The sequence below is a fragment of the Podarcis raffonei genome, chromosome 6 (assembly GCF_027172205.1).
Source record: "Podarcis raffonei isolate rPodRaf1 chromosome 6, rPodRaf1.pri, whole genome shotgun sequence".
Taxonomy (NCBI): Eukaryota; Metazoa; Chordata; class Lepidosauria; order Squamata; family Lacertidae; genus Podarcis; species Podarcis raffonei.
The window spans coordinates 76,696,215-76,715,714 of NC_070607.1; the positions used below are offsets into that span (position 1 = coordinate 76,696,215).

A 19,500-nucleotide genomic window follows, 5' to 3' on the forward strand; every position below is an offset into this window, starting at 1 on the left:
CCTTATACATAGCCAGAGAGTTGGTCCATCTAACTCCCTACTGTCTACACCAGGGCTAGCCAACAAGATGCCCTACAGATGATGTTGGACTTCCAACACCCTTCGCCCCAGCCAGTGCGGCCAGTGGCCAGGAATTAAAGGAGCTGGAGACCCAACAACATCTGAAGAGCATCATTCTGCTACTCCAGGTCCATAATGACTGGCAGTGGCTCTCTAGGATTTCAGGCAATGGTTTCTCCTACACCTACCTGGCGAAGGTGAGGGTTGAACCCAAGCCCTTCTCTGTGCAAAGCAGATGCTCTGAAAATGAGCTACAGCCCTTTCCTCTTACTTTCTCTCTCTCTCTCCAGTTCTTAACCAGATGACCTTGCATCAAAAACCCAGCTTCATCACCAGATTACACAAGTCATTAGGCGAATCTGCACCATTATGGTCCTGCAGCTATAGCCTTGCCCTTGTGGTGGTTTGAACCAATCCTATCGTGCATTGTCAGTAGCGCATGCCAGTAATAGGCGAGGCCTTACCTGGCTTATGCCTCACCATGTTGCTCATGACAAACTACTTTCCCCCCACTATGTTGCTAACTCATGAAATACAAATAATGTTTGCTTTGGGCTAGTCATTCTGATGTTGAGGTTCAGTCTACTTTTTTTCATCTTGTCGTCTATTGTGAGAACAGGATGTTGGACTAGATGGGCCATTGGCCTAATCCTGCAGACTTTCCTTGTGTTCTTACGCCAGAGTTGCTGGATCCGAAATGGATATCAGAAGCAGTGGGAGTCCTAAATCTCTCACTTTCCTTCCTTGGGCATGGCACACGGATGCCCTTAAGAGTTGCAGAACCCAAAGGAGAGGGGTATAAATTTCTTATCAGAGCCATCTGGGCTGCCTTAGGTGTGATGCTGGAAGGGAGTTGCAAATGAAAAGAACAGCATGCATTCTAATCACCGCCTGGAGAAGTTCTGTTCTGCGTTTCTGTCTGCCAGATTGTGCATAGGCTTCAGGTGCCTGCAGATTGCTGCTGCAGTCATCATCTGCATGGTGGGTGGCCTCTCGGGTCTTGGGAAGCTGCTGCCAGGATTGCTTGAGAGGCAGCCCAGTCAGATGAATTGTGGGGAGGCAAGGGAGACGGGGTGGAGTTGCGAGGAAAACCTGGGAAAGGATATTCCTTGAGCACCAGCTTTTGTGTGCAACACTGTGCACTTGCTGGGAGGCGGCAGCAGGGCAGCAAAATCTTGAGTGCCTACGGGACCTGATTCTCAGCATAATGGCTAAGAGCCTGAGGATTGTCTCATCTAATGCTAGTCCTACTCAGACTACACCAGATGAAGTTAATGTACCATAAGTTAGTTGTGTCTATTAATTTCAATGGGTCTGTTCTGAGTAGGGCTAGCATCTCAGCTACAGAGTGGGAAGTCCCTAGTCTAAACCAGGGGTCGGCAACCTAAGGCCCATGGGCCGGTAGCAGCCCATCGGCACATGGCAACCCCTGCTGCCGCCCACTCTTACCAGCACAGTGTGGGGACCGACTTCTGGGTTGATGGCGCCTGTGCACAGTATTCAGATGCTGATATGGGGAAAGCAAAGGTGTGAGCCGAACTTTTCCATATTGTGAACAATTTTATTCAGGGGTTAATAGGAGCGCTCAAGAAAGGAAGTCTTAGAGTGTAACATGGATCAAGGTTGGCTGTGCTGTCTTGCAGTGGGGGAAACTGGTCTGGCTCTGACTTCAGACTTGCACTATTTACCCTTCAGAGTTGAGACTAAACATTCTGGAGTGTTTAGCCTGTGAGGTACAAAAGCAAGGAGAAATCTTTTGCTTTACAAGGATAGAGGTTTGATGCAAGAACTAGGGAAAAATATTATGCTGCTCCCTTACAAGTAAGCAACTTGTACAGAACTGCTGACCGGATCAAGTGACAGCTAGGCATTTTGTATCCGGGGCCCTTCATTAGGGAAAGAAACACTGTTTCTTCAACAACTCATTTAGCAGCATAAATTAAGTGAATTTGCCAACGTTCTGCCCAGACACTGAGGTCCAGCTCTGAGAGCCTTCTGGCGGTTCCCTCACTGTGAGAAGCCAAGTTACAGGGAACCAGGCAGAGGGCCTTCTCAGTGGTGGCACCCGCCCTGTGGAATGCCTTCCCATCAGATGTCAAGGAAATAAACAATTGTCTGACTTTTAGAAGACATCTGAAGGCAGCCCTGTTTAGGGAAGTTTTTAATGTTTGATGTTTTATCGTGTTTTTAATATTCTGTTGGAAGCTGCCCAAAGTGGCTGAGGAAACCAAACCAGATGAGTAAGGAATGAATAAATAAATAATAAATAAAAATTATTATTATTAATTAAATGTTTAGTCATGCAAATCAAGGCTCTGCTTGAAGACCTACAACACAGTCCTTTGCATGTTTACTCAGAAGTAAATCACATATTCAATGGAGCTTTCTCCAAGGTAAGTGTGCATTGGATTGTAGCTGTAGATTCTGGTTTCGTCATTGGTTCCTGGGTGACCTTGGCAATCCCTACCTCTGCATTTAGAGCTAATCAACAAGTACTTGTTATGGTTGCCAGTAAGAATTTGTATTGTATGTAATTAATTGTGCGACAGGGTAATATCGTGGTGCCACCCACACAGCAGTGAGTCCAGATTCAATGCTAAATGTAAACTATTAGCCTTGATTCTAAATTGGTGGCTTAGGGCCAAGGGGTTCCCCTGGTTAGCTAGCTTTTATCTGTTTGAGGGTAATACTGCCAATCAAATTTGAGCAGGGTTAGAATGGCGCATTGTGCATTTGTCTTAAGATAATACAGGATGACAATGACCTGGTGATGGCATTGGGTGGATACCTCGTGATAGGTAACTAAGCAAAACATGGTTGTTGCACACTAAAGTCTAGTGTGGAAGGACCCAGACACAGATGGGTCATTGGCAAATTTCAGCAACCAATCAAGGAGGTAAAAGGTGAGAACCGGGAGAGATTTCTATTCTTTCTAGTACCAAAGACAGAAACAATGAAGGGGTAATTTGTATCTGTGTTTATGCAGGATGCTTGAAATAGTGGGACAACTAAGTTGCTATTTAATGGAGAATCTACCCCACTGTTTTAGGTATGTTGGATCTTTAGTGAGCCTTTTGTTTCTGTTAGGCTTTTACCCACGATAAGTTTTATAAACTTATTCTTGATTACATTTTTCACAATGAACCATGCCAGGGAGCAGATTTCATTCACAGCTGGTGATTTTGACAGATTGATACACTTCTTATTGGTAATATTATATTATGACTTAGTATTGACGTTACAGGAGCCAGAATCTAGTACTAAAAGGGTTTTAGAACTAATTCAAGAATTTGGTCAAGTGGCAGGATTAAAACTGAACAAGTTAAAAACTAAGGTTTTAGAGAAAAATTTAACACCGATTGAAAGAGAGAGGTTTCAGAATGAGATAGGCTTGACTGTGGTTAAGAAAGTGAAATACCTGGGGATTAATATGACAGCCAAAAATGGGAACTTATTTAAAGATAATTATGAAAAAAGACTTAGAAATTTGGTCGAACTTGAAGCTTTCACTGTTGGGTCGTATTGCTGTGATAAAAATGAATGTATTGCCTAGAATGCTGTTTTTGTTTCAAACATTGCAAATTGTGGACAAGATGGACTGTTTCAAGAAGTGGCAGAGAGATATTTCTAGATTTGTCTGGCAGGGCAAGAAGCCCAGAATAAAATTTAAGATATTAACTGATGCAAAGGAAAGGGGTGGATTTGCCCTGCCAGACTTTAAACTTTACTATGAATCAGCAGCCTTTTGCTGGTTGAAAGAATGGCTGCTTCTGGAAAACACAGACATTTTGGACTTAGAAGGTTTTAACAATGTATTTGGATGGCATGCATATCTGTGGTATGACAAGGTCCAAGCGCATAAAGTATTTAAAAACCATATCGTCAGGAAAGCATTGTTTAACGTTTGGATAAGATATAAGGACTTATTGGAAAATAAAACCCCAAGGTGGCTGTCACCAATGGAAGCAAAAGCCCAGAAAAAGCTCAATATGGAGGCCAAATGGCTGAAATATTGGGAAATTTTGGAACAAGAGGGAGATAGACTGAAACTGCAGAGTTTTGAGAAACTAAAAAACAAAGTGCGAGATTGGCTTCATTATTATCAGATAATGGAGGCATATAATTTGGACAAGAAAATTGGCTTCCAGGTGGAAAAATCAAAATTAGAAACAGAACTGTTAGAACCCAAAACTAAGATTTTGTCAAAGATGTATAACTTGCTGTTGAAATGGAATACTCAGGATGAAACGGTGAAATCTGCTATGATTAAATGGGCACAAGATGTTGGACATAACGTTATGTTTGCTGACTGGGAACAGTTATGGACCACAGGTATGAAGTTTACGGCATGCAATGCCTTAAGAGAGAATATTATGAAGATGATATACAGGTGGTACATGACCCCAGTCAAGCTTGCAAAAATCTATCATTTGCCCGATAATAAATGTTGGAAATGTAAAGAAACTGAAGGTACATTCTTTCACCTTTGGTGGACGTGCCCAAGGATTAAGGCTTTCTGGGAAATGATCTATAATGAAATGAAAAAGGTATTTAAATATACCTTCCTGAAGAAACCAGAGGCCTTTCTTCTCGGCATTGTCGGCCAATTGGTGCCAAAGAAGGACAGAACTTTTTTTATGTACGCTACAACAGCAGCAAGAATACTCATTGCAAAGTATTGGAAGACACAAGATCTACCCACTTTGGAAGAATGGCAGACGAAGGTGATGGACTATATGGGATTGGCAGAAATGACTGGCAGAATCCGAGACCAGGGAGAAGAGTCGGTGGAAGAAGATTGGAAGAAATTCAAAGACTATCTACAGAAATATTGTAAAATTAATGAATGTTAGAATGATGTTGGATAGAAATTAAGTGGTTTCCAGCTGTAATGCTTTAAGAGAATATGAAAAAAGGGTTAAAAATAGGTAAAAATCTTATGGTAAGGATTTGCTGAACCAACAATTTGAAGTGGAATACAAAAAAGGGAGGTATGAGGAGGTCCGGGAAACAAGCTAAAGGAAAATAAGCAATGGAAAATCTGTGTGTTTTTTAACTCTTTTTATTTTGTATTTTTGTTATTTTTTCATTTTTATTGTAATACTTTAAAAAATCTTAATAAATATCTTATTAAAAAAAAGGAAATTTATATTATGAAGAAACCTTAATATGACTGCCTTGGGAGTTGTCCTCTGTGCCATCAGTAATTCTGCTTTGTTAGTTGCAGCACAGGATGGAAAAGTCCAATATGCAGCTAATTATCAAACGTATTGATTTGCTGCAAAGATGGGATTGGTTTGGAAATTGAAAAGCTGCAGGTCTATGGCTGAGTGGGGAGAGTATGGCATAGCAGTGAATCAGTAGAGTAAGCTTTCATGGGTGAGACTTTAAGTAATAATAATAATAATAATTAATAATACTGTTATTTATGCCCCGCCCATCTGGCTGGCTTTCCCCAGCCACTCTGGGCGGCTCCCAACCAAATATTAAAACCTGTAAGTGACTGATAGGTAAAGGTCTAGTCGTGGCCGACTCTGGGGTTGCGGCGCTCATCTCACTTTAATGGCCGAGGGAGCCAGCGTACAGCTTCCGGGTCATGTGACCATCATGACTAAGCCGCTTCTAGCGAAACAGAGCAGCGCACGGAAAGGCCGTTTACCTTCCCGCCGGAGCGGTCACTATTTATCTACTTGCACTTTGACGTGCTTTTGAACTGCTAGGTTGGCAGGAGCAGGGACTGAGCAACGGGAGCTCACCCCGTCACGGGGATTCGAACCGCCAACCTTCTGATTGGCAAGTCCTAGGCTCTGTGGTTTAACCCACAGCGCCACCCGTGTCCCTTGTAGGTGACTGATAGCCAGGTGCTAAATGCGCCTGGGACCTTGCTAATTTTGAGCACTGCCAGCATCTTTAGACAGGACTGGGAAAGACTCCTATGTGAAACCTTGGAGAGTCACTGTAAGACAGCATGTAAACAATACTGAGCTTGATGGGCCAGTGGTCTAACTTGTTGTAAGGCAGCTTTGTAGGAGCTTGTGAGAGACTGCTGGAGCATCCAGCGCATGTTTACTGGTAAGTAGGTCCTGCTGTGTTCAATGAGGCTTTCTCCCAGAGAAGTGTGCATAGGAATGCCACTCAGGAAATCAGTGTTAAAAAATGTTATTCCTATGTTTTAATTAATATAATGGACAATTGAGTTTTAAAGCACACAGTGAGTAGGAAGTCAGCATGTGCAAGAACAAGGCTGTTCTATTTTGATAGATGTTTGTGGGTGGTAAGTGAGAGAATGAGCACATGTGGGGCAGCTGTTAGGTAAGAAACTCATCCCAATTGGCTTTGGGCCTCTTTGTTCAGCAGCCATCTGTTTATCTCCAAAGCAGACCTACTCACCACTAGTTGCAAACTCCCAGGAAAATATTTTTTGGTGGGGAGGGGGAGGGAGGGTGATTCATGGGCCTCAATCCACTCACTATTATAATCTACCTGGATCTCAAATGCACTTATAAGGATTTTAATAGTACAGCATGATGCTATTAGTCACCAGCATTTTCAGAACATGCAGAGCAAACAAGCTATCTAATGGTAGCCAATATGGCGCCCTCCAAAGGTTGTTGGACTACAGCTCCCATCAACACCAGGCAGCATAGTCAATCATCAGGGATCAGCAACTTGTGGAGGGCACCATGTTGGTTATCTCTGTTCTATAGAATACCTACCTGCCTTATCTGGAAAACAGAAGCTGTTGCCCAAACCAGCTGAGAATTTCAGTCTGTTAGTATTACTGAAGACTTTGCTGGCATGACCAGTTGTGTGTTGTTTTTCACAGCCAGGGGAAACTAACACCTTAAAGAAAACGGTAGGTTTCATCTTCCTGAGCCCATGAACTACAAAGTGTCCCTTTAAGACCAGGGCTCTTTAGATCTCCCAATTGCTAGGCTGAAGCTCCTTTGTAGAGCATGAGCCAAGCAGCATGACGGAATAAAGAGATGTGTTGCGTGTCGATGCATGCAGTCTTTGAAGGTCCAGGGGAAACACATTCAGCCTAAACAAAGATGTTTGTTTTTAAGACTCGAGCTAGCTAGCCTTGGCATAGAAAGCAGAGCATAAAAGCAACTGCTTTCTGTAGACTATTAATAGCTATGCTAGATATCTTCAGTAAAGACTTATTAAGTCACAGAAAGCTCACAATTCTGTTGGTAGATAGGAGAGGTGCTCTCTTCCCCCAGAAAAACATGCATGCGTGCAATGATTTACCCCTAGAGATGGGGAACGTAGTAATGGGTAATGGCATTTTCTCCAGTTGTTACGGGTTGAAGCTAAGACTCCACCCTTTAGTTTCTTGTCTTGGTTACTTCCAGTTTCTTATGTACCTGAGCGTTAGCCTGTTTAGCAATAAATTTGTTACAGGCCCACAAAGTGAATACAGTGGTACCTCGGGTTACATATGCTTCAGGTTACAGACACTTCAGGTTACAGACTCCGCTAACCCAGAAATAGTACCTCGGGTTAAGAACTTTGCTTCAGGATGAGCACAGAAATCGTGTGGCGGTGGTAGCAGCTGGAGGCCCCATTAGCTAAAGTGGTGCTTCAGGTTAAGAACAGTTTCAGGTTAAGAACAGACCTCCGGAACGAATTAACTACTTAACCCGAGGTACCACTGTAGCTTTCACTTATATTAAATAAGAACTTAACAGGGAACCTTAGGCCCACAGGCCAAAGGCAGCCATTGAAGTAAAGTGGTACCTTGGGTACCGCTTCAGATACTTCAGGTTACAGACTTCTCTAACCCAGAAATAGTACCTCGGGTTAAGAACTTTGCTTCAGGATGAGAACAGAAATCGCCGGCGGTGGCGTGGCAGCAGTGGGAGGCCCCATTAGCTAACGTGGTACCTCAGGTTAAGAACAGTTTCAGGTTAAGAACGGACCTCCAGAACGAATTAAGTTCTTAACCCGAGGTACCGTTGTACGTACAATCATACCTCGGATTGAATGTTCTTCAGGTTGAGCGCTTTTGGGTTGCGCTCCGCGGCAACCCGGAAGTAACGGAGCGCGTTACTTCCAGGTTTCGCTGCTTGTGCATGCGCAGGCGCTCAAAATGACGTCACACGCATGTGTGGAAGTGGCAAAACGCGACGCACCAACGCATCTTACGTTCTGTTCAGGATGCAAACGGGGCTCTGGAACGGATCCCGTTCGCATCCCGAGGTACCACTGTATCTATCTGACCCATGGCACTCTCTTCCAGGTCACCCAAACCCTTCCCCTGCCCTGATCTGCACTCTCTTTCATTTTTTTTGGCCTGGCTGGACTGTGTCCTTGAGTTCTGATAATGCTTCCTTGTTTGTATGATGGAGGAGACAAGGAAGGAACCAGCTTACTGTACAAAGGTAAAATTCACGTCTATTGTTCTGCCTACTTTCAACTATGGCCCCATCCACTGCTGGCATATTGCCTGTGCAAGGTTGCCCAGAAGGAAAAAGACCCCCCCCAACTGGAAAAGGGTTTCCCACTGCTGCTCTAGGGAGCTCTCACCCAGACATCTCTTGATTTTATGAGTGTCAAACTAGCCCAGTGGTTGGGAACCTGCACTCTGTGGGTGACATGGCCCTGGCTTCATTTCTTGAGATTCTCCTGATGGTGGCACATGTTGGGGGGTGGCACACAGCTGAGGAAGTGTTCCAGCAATAGGGTGTCACAGAAGAAAGAGAGTTTGCTGTGCGATCCTGCAGTGCTGCAAACTCCACTCACATTTGGCTCTGCCCTGGCCACCAATGGCATGTGGCCTCTGAAAGATTATCTCCAAGCAATGTGGTCCTTGACAGGGGAAAAGAAAGATTTCCTACCCTCTATCATTACTGAGCACAGATACTGACAGCTTTAAAATGACAAAATAAAAGGGCAGTTCCATCTCTTCTGATACTGTGAGAGCAGCACAGGAAGGCCTGATAATATCAGATTGGATATTGACCAATTAGCGTTTGCTTAGACATTTGATCTAATTGTAAATGGCAAGCTTCCTACTGGGAAACACAATTACATGAAGTCTAGAGGGCTCAACAGTAACACCTAAGATGTCTTTAAGATTTCGTGTAAATGACTCTGAAAGCGATCTAGCAAGAATTTCCAGCAGCCAGGAAAATAAATGCAGCACTAGGAAAATATCTTATGATGACTAGCATTCTTAGCAGGGGAATTCTAGGAACCAATTTTTTGAAATTACAGGCGACTCATACAGCTTGGTAGCAATAAGGTGTGAGCACCTCATTGTTCCATCAGGGTTTGAACCTATTGTGGGTCTTGAGCCTTAGAGACATTGGGCAAGAATTTTCTTCTGTGTACCCCTACTGAATACTGGCCCAGAAGGTTAACTACAGCATGGTTACCCAGGTCACAAGCATATTGAATACTGCAAGGACAGAAAAGGTCACATGACAAGGAGAGATTCCTATAAAAGTTTCCAAGCCAGGCTTGTTCTGTAGTCTGTATGCAACACGTGGGGTCTCTTTTTCATGTCAGGGAACTTTTAATATCTGAATTTGAAGATTGAAAAAAAATATTGGCTTATAGAAAATAGGATAGTTGGATGTTAATGATGAGCAAATGCTATATTGAGCTGCAGGACAGAGTCTTTTAATCCTTTTTCATTTTCTTTTCTCTTTTTTTCTTTCTTGCCTCTGTCCCTTTTTAGATTACATTTTTAAAGTATTTCTTTTATTCTGGTGTATTATGAAAAGATACTTTGTATTGGGTAGGTCTTTGGAGAAGTATCAGTAAAAACAGATATTTTATTTAAAAGATACATTGTATTGGGTAGGTCTTAGGAGAAGTATCAGTAAAAACAGATATTTTATTTAAAAAGAGAGAAAAATAATCTTAGGATGCAATTGTAAACATACTAACAAAGGAATAAGTCCTACTGAATCTTAAGTAGAAACATGAATAGTCAATATAACTGCAATTGACAATACAATTTCAATTTATTTTAAATTGTATTTATTCGTCTTGCTACATTGTTTGTCACCAGATCAGGATGGGTTGTATCCTACATAAAATGAAAAGACTGTATTCTAAATGCTTTTATCTGTTATATTTTGCCGGTCTTCTTAAAAGATGTGCAGATACCAAGCAATCAAACCAGAACTTAGTGGGTCTTAAGAAACTCCACTTTTCAAATGTTGAAAAACTGCCAGTGGTGTTTTTTACATTATTAAAAGAAAAACTATTATTATTACAGTGCCAAAAGGCTCCACAGTGAATACAGATAACCATAGCAAACTAGATTTGTTGATATGGATTAAAAACTGTTTGCATCTCAGGCAGCAGCAAAACTCACTCCATGACTTGTACAGTCAGAATGCTGAATCACTCCTCTTAGCCAGCAAAACTTCCTGCATCAGAGAGCCGGTCTGCAAAACTTCCAGCATGCCAGCTGCCAGCAAGCCAGTAATGACAGTTCCACACCACGCCCCCCTAGGGCTGAGCCAATGGAACAATGCCTGGCTATCTACATGTATGCAGGAAGCAGTTCTTCCCGGGGCTAGACAGAGGCTGCGTTGGAGGTAGAACAGCATTTCACCATGGGACTTTTACTCAGCCGGATTCAGAGTGCTTTGCAGCGTTTCTATGGGACGGAGGCTTGTATTCTCCTGCTGGGCCTGGATGCAGCTGGCAAAACAACCCTCCTCTATAAGCTGAAACTGAATGAAACCATAATGACTATTCCCACCATTGGCTTCCACGTGGAAACAATAAGGCCCATCAACAACATCTCTTTCACCATGTGGGATGTGTGTGGTCAGGCCGTTCTGGAGGCATTACCAGCCCAACACAGATGGGCTGGTATTTGTGGTGGACAGCGTGGATTACGTTCGCTTTGAGGAGGCCAGGTCCGAGCTGGAAGCCCTGCTGGGTGATGAGCTCTTTCAAGAGGTGCCCGTGGTGCTGCTGGCCAACAAGCAAGATTTGCCCGGAGCGTGGCCCCCCTGGAGGTGACAGAGGAAACTGCAAGGCCACCGGTGGCATGTGCAGGACTGCCCTGACCGGAGAAGGGATCTCCGAGGCAATGGGGAAGCTGGCCGAGATGGTCAAGCTGCGTTGCGAAGCCCAGGGCACATAAGTCAGTTGGGGAGGCATATCAAGATATAGTAGAGCAGGGGTCAGCAAACTTTTTCATCAGGGGGCCGGAATATATTTTGAAAATATAGCTCCCAGGCGGTGTGCACCACGCGCTGCGACCCATTGTCCGAGGCCGGGTCAGCGGGCAGGCCGTGCACGCAGAGCGCTGGGCAGGTGGCACACAGCTTGCCCTCCAGCTGCTCCAGCGTGGCCGCCAAGCTCGCCACCACCAGCAGCACCAAGCCAGGCATGGTGGCAGCAGGCGCACAAAGCTCTGGCTGAAGCCCCGTGACGCGCCCTTCACAATGCCCATGGCGCGGCCAAGACCTGCCACCCGCCCACTGACCTCTCCGTCCATGGCCACGCCAGGTTTACCTCAGCGGCGTCAGCATCACCGCCCACCCAGAAGCCGTGCTAGTGTCATGGAAATCAGTCCCTGTGCGGCAAGGCATCCACAGTGCATGGGGACTAACCCAGCGGGCGGCAGGGTCCATGGGCCAGATTTACGAGCCTGGGGGGCCGCATCTGGCCCCCGGGCCTTAGTTTGCCAGCCCCTGTAGTAGAGCATGAGACTCTTACTCTCAGGGTTGTGGGTTTGAGCCCCACATTGGGCAAAAGATTACACTGCAGGCAGTTGGACTAGGTTACCTTTGTGGTCCATCCCAATTTCTTGGATTCTTGCACGGAGGACACAAGATCCTGCTTCTTGGTTGCTTGTTCTGGCTGAGATGCCCTTGCCAAGGTTGCTTCAACTGCACAAGGTCTATACGGAACACTTTCCTGTTTACCAACTGCTGCCATGGGATTTTGGAGAAGGCACACATGCTGTTGTTTCTTGGACACTGAATCCGGTGTACAGTTCACAGGACTTTTGTGATATGTAGTTTGGACCAATAAAGGCATTGGCCTAATTTGGAATGTCTCTTATGGGCCGACATTGCTGCTTTTGCTTTTTATTCAACGTATCGTTAGCCAAAATACATAACCAAAAAAAGAAAATTCGTGGACTTCAAAACCTGAATAATCAGCCCCACCAATATCATCTCTGGATCCTTGGCTATTTGAGTGCTCCTGCAATGTAAACGAAAGTTTATCATTTTGCCTTCTACATCCCCACTTGTTCTGTTTGGGAACTGGAAAGGCCCCTTCCTCCCCTCTCATTTTATACCTATAGCCTACCTGATTTCTTTATCTTCTTTAATAACTCAGCGTTTTGCCACTTTGGTTTTATAATGTTTTATTACTGTTGTGTCCAAGCTTTTGCGAACCGTTTAAATTTCTTTCAATGAAAAGAAAATATACTAAAAGGGATCTATGAGGGGGGAACAATTATCTACATTGAGAACAAGGGTGGGAGGAGAACCTGCTGAGGAGGGGGCAGATTTGGCCTCCAAGGAATGTGCAGCAGTGGACAGTCCATTCCTTGGAGGCTGGATCGGCTGCCCCTCTGGATTCTGCCGCCTGAGGCGTTCTCCTCACCTTGCCTCATGGGTAGGCCGGCCATGCTACTCGTCGCAATGGCTGTGTTCACCCGCCAGTGTTGAAGGTAGTGCTTGTCTGTGTACCAGAGTGCCGACTGGTGATAACTGCATAGCTGTCAACCTTCCCTTTTTTTGCGGGAAATTCCCTTATTCCAGCACCGTTTTCCGCTGCTTCCTGCTGCTATCCCAGATTGTTAGATATCCCGTAGACTGTCCCCGGGACTAGTGAGGCTGATGATCCCTTATTTTTGAGGCTGCTGATCCCTTATTTTCAAATCTGAAAGTTCAAAGCTATGGATAACGGTGGCAAGATTCAGGTAGAGCTGTGTCGTCGCGTGTGTTTGTTTTTCTCCGTGACCAAGCTGTGACGAATAGGCTGCAGACAGCCTCCTCTGTGTCAGAATCAGGCCTGACTTCCTGTGGTCTTACCCTGCGGTGTGACTAATGTGTAGGGAAGAGAAGGAGAGATGAAGAGAGAATCAAGGTGGGGCTCTTGTTATGAAGGATTGCTGGTGGAGAACAAATGGATTCAGTGGAGCAGGGGAGTGCCTGGTGGTCCTCTTCATTTTCTGCCTCTCACCCTAAGGAAAAGCCTGCTGTTGCTTTTTAAGGATGAAGGAACTGTGTGAGGATGAGGTTCATGCATCCATCTTTTATCTGTGAGGGGAGAGTTAAGCCTATAGATCTCTCCCCCCCTTTCTCTTTCTCTTTCTATCTTTCTCTCGATCCCTGGACAGGTTCTCTGTCCTAGAAGACCACCACATCCTTTCTCATCACTGTTGCCATTTTTCATGCATCTCTCTCCAGCTGGAGTAACAAAGGTGGGTGTGCCATTGTTTGCAAGTGCTGGAGTCCACACACCCACACCCCCCTCCATCCTTCGCCCCGCTGACATTCTATGCAAGCTGTTGTATTTCAGCGTTTGTTTCCAGTCACTTTTTACAGGAGATGTCACGAAATGGATTAATCCCTTTCCTTTTAAAGGGGGGTGGGGGGGAGTGGGTCAGAGCATCCTAAGGATTAACCCAATAAGGGTATTGCCAAGGGGGGGGGGCATTAAACCATCCAGCAGGAATCCTCAGGAAGGGAGTCGCCCTGTTAAGTTGGTGCTGTCAGAAAGATAATATTTGCATTCAACTAGGATTTTGCCCACAAGGGTTAATCTTACCATTTGCCCTCTGTCCTTTCTTTAAATTAAAACAGCGATCTGAAGCATGGTCAGTAAGCCCTCTTTGTCTGTGTGGGTTCTACATTAAACCATCATTAAGTACTTGTTTCTGTTAACAAAGAGCTGTCATTAAAAGGTAAAAGGGATGCGGGTGGCGCTGTGGTCTAAATCATGGAGACTCTTGGGCTTGCCGATCGGCTGTCATTACAGCTTATTGATGAGGGTGGAATCCAAAGTGGGGAATCCAGGGCAGAATGGGTGGCATGTAGGACGGTCCTTGCTTCTTGAGATACTTCAGAATGTCCATTGCTTATAGACAGGGTAATCTCTTAAATTTATTTATTTTTAAATACTTGCAAAGCCATATATGACTTCTAAAACAAAACAAAATTTCAGAAACTAGGCACAAATACATAAAGTTCTATATTCCACAATAAATGTGCCTTAGGGCATTTATTAGAAATCGTCATATTTCTAATTAATCCAGGTTGTACCTTATCACCGTTGTGTTTTCTCATATTAAATCAAAGCAATATTGCCTTCTTGGAAATAAAGCATTCTGGGTACTAAATCCTATGCATGGTTTTGACTTATTTATAAATATATCTAATGTTTGGTGCATTTTCCTCAGCCTTATATGGTTTGCCAATTTAGCCATTACAGCTTGCTCCCATATTTTATTAATCCACTCCCATCCATTCATCTTTGGTATTTTTAGTTGCTTCCAATATTTAGCATGTAGCTTCTGAGCAGCTGCTAAAATAAAAAAAGGAAAATATTTAAAACTGGTTAATTATGTAGTATCTTTTATATAGGGTAACAGAAATAATAATGGATGTATTTCAATATTTTTAAAAATGCAAATTTTAAACTGGCCATTGCCTAGAACTGTTGCCAGCTGGCTGAGTTTCTTTTTATTTGGTTGTCTGTGGATTCAAATGTGTGTTCATTCATACATAAAGAGACATACTTGGTGAGACGATTTTGAGGCTGCTGGGTGGCAACTCTGCTTAGGAACCAGAAATCTTTTTCTGCGCTGATCTTTTGTGGGTGCTAAATTTAATAAAATGCTTACTCGTGCTAAAATATACAAAAAAGCTGAAGGTTAGTAGTACAGAACACAGCAGATTGACATATTGGATGATTATGAAAATCAGTTTCTTATGACAATCTGTAATGAGTTTGTGTGTGTTTGTGTGTCGGCTGCACCCTAATCTGATTGCCACATGGTCTTGAAGTGAACAGCTGGTCCTCAGGCGTGCATGGAAAGCTAGCAGAATGTTGGCATCTCTATTCTCTCTTACATGGTGTTGCACTAGAAAAACAAAACCCAAGTCCAATTAAACATTTCTCTCCTATAAGCATATGTAGACTGTGTTTTCTTATCATAATTTCTGCACCCTTTATATATTTATTCGCTCCTCAGCCAAATGCCTCTGGGAAGCACACAAACAGAACGTGAAGGCAACAATCTCTCCTCCTTGGTTGTTTGTCTCTAGCAAGTGATATTCTGAGGCATCCTGTGTTAGCCAGGCCCTACCAAGTGGCAAAGTGTGTTGGCTGCCTCACAAGAAGCCAGTCTGTGAATGCTGGAATCTTTTGAATCTAGCCTTCTTGTTGTTGTTGTTGTTGTTTAGTCATTTAGTCGTGTCCGACTCTTCGTGACCCCATGGACCAAAGCATGCCAGGCACTCCTGTCTTCCACTGCCTCCCGCAGTTTGGTCAAACTCATGCTGGTAGCTTCGAGAACACTGTCCAACCATCTCGTCCTCTGTTGTCCCCTTCTCCTTGTGCCCTCAAACTTTCCCAACATCAGGGTCTTTTCCAGGGAGTCTTCTCTACTCATGAGGTGGCCAAAGTATTGGAGCCTCAGCTTCAGGATCTGTCCTTCCAGTGAGCACTCAGGGCTGATTTCCTTCAGAATGGAGAGGTTTGATCTTCTTGCAGTCCATGGGACTCTCAAGAGTCTCCTCCAGCACCATAATTCAAAAGCATCAATTCTTCGGCGATCAGCCTTCTTTATGGTCCAGCTCTCACTTCATACATCACTACTGGGAAAACCATAGCTTTAACAATATGGACCTTTGTTGGCAAGGTGATGTCTCTGCTTTTTAAGATGCTGTCTAGTGGCAATTACTAGACGTTCTCCATGAATTTGTTCCATTCATCTTTCTCAAAGCCGTCTAAGCTATCGTCACATCTTATGGTAGCAAATTCTACAAACAGGTTATGCCTTCTTATCTATCCATCAAGCAATGGATCTACCAAGCCAGCAGCACCCTTGAACTGGGCTTGAACGCTGCCAAAATTTGTCCTCTGTTTTCTTGAAAGCTTTCCTCCTCTAAGAAAGAGGCTTCAGTTTTATTGCCTCATTCTCAGGGTGCTTGAGCATTTCTTCAGAATTTAATAGGGCAGTTCGGCACCATTCAATGCACATTTAAAGCACGTGGCACCCCCCACCCCCCAAGAATCCTGGGAACTGCAATTTGTTAAAGGTGCTGGAAACAATAGGTCTGTGAGAAGGAAGCTATAGTTCCCAGGATTCATTGGGGGAAGTCATGTGGTTTACAGTAAATGTGTGTTGGGTGTGCTTTAGCTTTATAGCCTGGAGCTGTCCCAGGTAACCTCCTGTGCTCTTGCACATAGGAAGCTGCCTTGTATCAGGTCAGAATACCTGTCAGTCTAGCCCACCACTGTTGCCTGTTTGCTCTGAATGACAACAGCTCTCCAGCGTCACAGCCAGAGACCATTCACATCTAATCCTTTTAACTGGAGAGACCAAGGATTGATTCTGAAACCTTCTGCAAGCAAATAATAGAACTGTAGTGTTGGAAGGGATCCTGAGCATCATCTAGTTGAACCCCCTGCAATTCAAGAATCTTTTGCCCATTGTGCGGCTCAAACCCACAACCCTGAGATTAAGAGTCTCAGGCTCTACTGAGCTATCCCAGCGCATAACAAGTCAGTTATAGTCGCTCCCTTAAGGAGGACCCTGCCCAGAGTTCCCTGGGATGAAGTGCAAAGTCTGAAATATTAAAGCAAAAATGACCCAGTACCGCTCTGCTTTTCCATTGAACCTCATTTAATGAAACTACTTAAAAGGTTTGCCTGAGGCAAACAAAGAATGAGGAAAGTGTGGCTCTCTCAGACAATGTTGCGTTGGCACATGAGTGTGTGCTTTTGTGCAAGGTACATTTCATGCTTACAAATACAAGGTTCTGTGTCCAAGGTGTCATCAAGTGGTAGAGATTGGGATTGACATGATCTCCCCGCCGCCTCACATGTTGACTATTTGTGCTTTGAGAACATCTGCACAAGCCTCCTGGTTTGATTACTTCAGATCCAGCATCGGATTCCCAATTTTTCTACTACCAGAAGGACAGGATCCTACCATCATGGCCTGCATCTGGCCATTGCAGTGTTTCCCCTCTTTTATCTGTGTCAAAACCTTAACCCCACCTTTATGTCTCAGACAAATGGGTCCTGATTTACCTCCCCAATTACATGCCCCCTTACAAAGTACGAGGGGGTGACATTTAGGTGCCTCTCTGATTTTTTCCAGGGATAGTTCTGAATTGATCAATAGGCTAAAATACTCATTTTATGACACACCTTTGCTGTGTTGTGTGAGAATATTTCCTTGCTGAAATCAAACACTATGGACCTGAGGTATGAATGTCTGCTCTAGAAACTCCACATCAAATTTTACCTTCCTCCCTCTTATGCCCTGCTACTTCTCCACAGAAGGACAATGGTCATAGCTGTCAACCATCTCTTATTTGGCCGGAAAGTCCCTTATCCCAGTGCCGTGTCCCACTGCTGTCCCTTACTGATGATGTCCCTTAAATTTCCCAGGTTTCAAAGGAAGCAGCTCCTCTCCCTCCCTCCCTGCCAGCCAGGGAGGAGGGAAGCTCCAACTGTCTTGCTTGGCTGCGTTGCTCACCCAATAAGGAGTCTAAGAACGACTGGGGGGTGGAGCTTGCATGCTTTGTGCCGATCAAATCAGCCGCGTTGCCTGGGGACTCGCCTTTGCTCAGAGCTTCCCAGCGGAGAGGTGACGGTGGTTTTCCTTGCTGTGTCCCCTTTGCCGGGTTGCTGCGCTGTGGGAACCACCGCTTGAGGCTTCGCGTGGCTGCTGGCTGACTAAAATCCCTTATTTTGGCTGCTGATCCCTTATTTTTGAGGCTGCTGGTCCCTTATATTCAAATCTTTAAGTTGACAGCTATGACCATGGTTCAGTTGTTCAGTCTCCAGGTAGAGCTCTGAAAGACTCTAGTTTGAAACCCTTGAGAACTGCTGCCAGTCAGTGCAAACAGTACTGTGCTAGATGGACCAATGGCCTGAAACTGCATAAGGCAGCTTCTTGTGTTCCGTTATTTTCTTTAAAGAAGACTAGATGCTGGCCCGGCCCTACCATTAAGACAGGGTGAGGCAGGCACCTCATGCAGCCAAGTGTTACCTTTTAATATTATTGGTTGTTGTTTTTACTGCCAGGGAGGAGTGTTTGTGTTATTTTCTGCACCAGGTGCCAAAATAATTTGACTGGCCTTGAGTGGTACGTTGTTCGACTAGGGGGAAGGTTCCCTTTTGCTTTTCTCCCTGTTCCGTTTCAGACTGTAAAAGGTCTTGAGCCAGCCGCAACTGAAAGCACCTCTGCTCCCTGAGATCTGCCAAGTTTTGTCAAAACACACTCTTAGAAATTACAATGCATCTGGAAACGTGTGTTTGCTGGCTCTGCTTCACAGCCTCCTTGAGTGCTTTTGGAATGTATCCTTGATAACACCAATCTGCTTGCCTGGATGAAGAGGGGTGGGTGAGTGGGTACAAACCGGACCTTTGAATGGCTAAAATGTAGACTACTGTACAAAGATAAGAATCATATCTGTTTCTTTTGCCTCTGCCCCTCGCTGGAAAGTGACCCCTGGAAGGTTACCCATGTGGCAATGCTGCTCTCAGATTTATAAATATTTTGATAAATCAATATTATATCTTCTGTCCTTGGCTTATGTGCCATTTTGACGTAATTTGTGGTAAAAGAGGGTTTCAGCGCCCTTGCCATAGGCATTTCATTTATTTAAATCCTGCCTACCCCACCTTTCCTCTATTAAACACACACACACACACACACACAAAAACACACACAAGAAAAGAGCCAACCCTCAAGGCAGCTTTACAAACCAATAAAAGGAATATAAAACTCCCAACAGTAATAATTAAAACACCATACAAAAACCAATTCAGCCAGGGAAAAGGGAGCAACTGCAGGCAGTAAACCATAATTGCTTCTAAAAGCCCTAGCAAACAAGAGAAACTGAAATTGGCATACAAAAAATGATGATGATGGTGCCAGACAAATTTGGGAAAGGAAAGGAATTCCATAACCAGAACACCAAATAAAGGGGACTGGGAGTAGGAGCCTGTTGTGTTTAGTGTTGTGGATCAGAAAGGGAGGGCTTTGTGTCCTGGGGGAGAAATTATTTGGTTTTTGTACTAGATTTGCAACATGTGAATGTGTGGTTAGTGGCTACTGTTCTTAGCTGTTAGTTCAGGATTTTTAAATTTTTTTTTTTAACGGTATCACGCACAATTTATTCTTCTGTGTCGCCTCATCCGTGGATCTGCTTGACTTTCCAGCCATCATCTCTGAATCCATGGTCTGTTTTTTGTTTCTTTCCT

General features: G+C 44.3%; 1 protein-coding gene and 1 pseudogene across 4 annotated transcripts in view; both read left to right on the forward strand.

Annotated features, from left to right (window-relative positions):
• SRC (SRC proto-oncogene, non-receptor tyrosine kinase) overlaps nt 1-19,500 on the forward strand; it is an 87,616-nt gene that overhangs the window by 12,198 nt on the left and 55,918 nt on the right. The window lies entirely within an intron of this gene.
• LOC128416378 (ADP-ribosylation factor-like protein 14) lies at nt 8,547-12,433 on the forward strand (annotated as a pseudogene).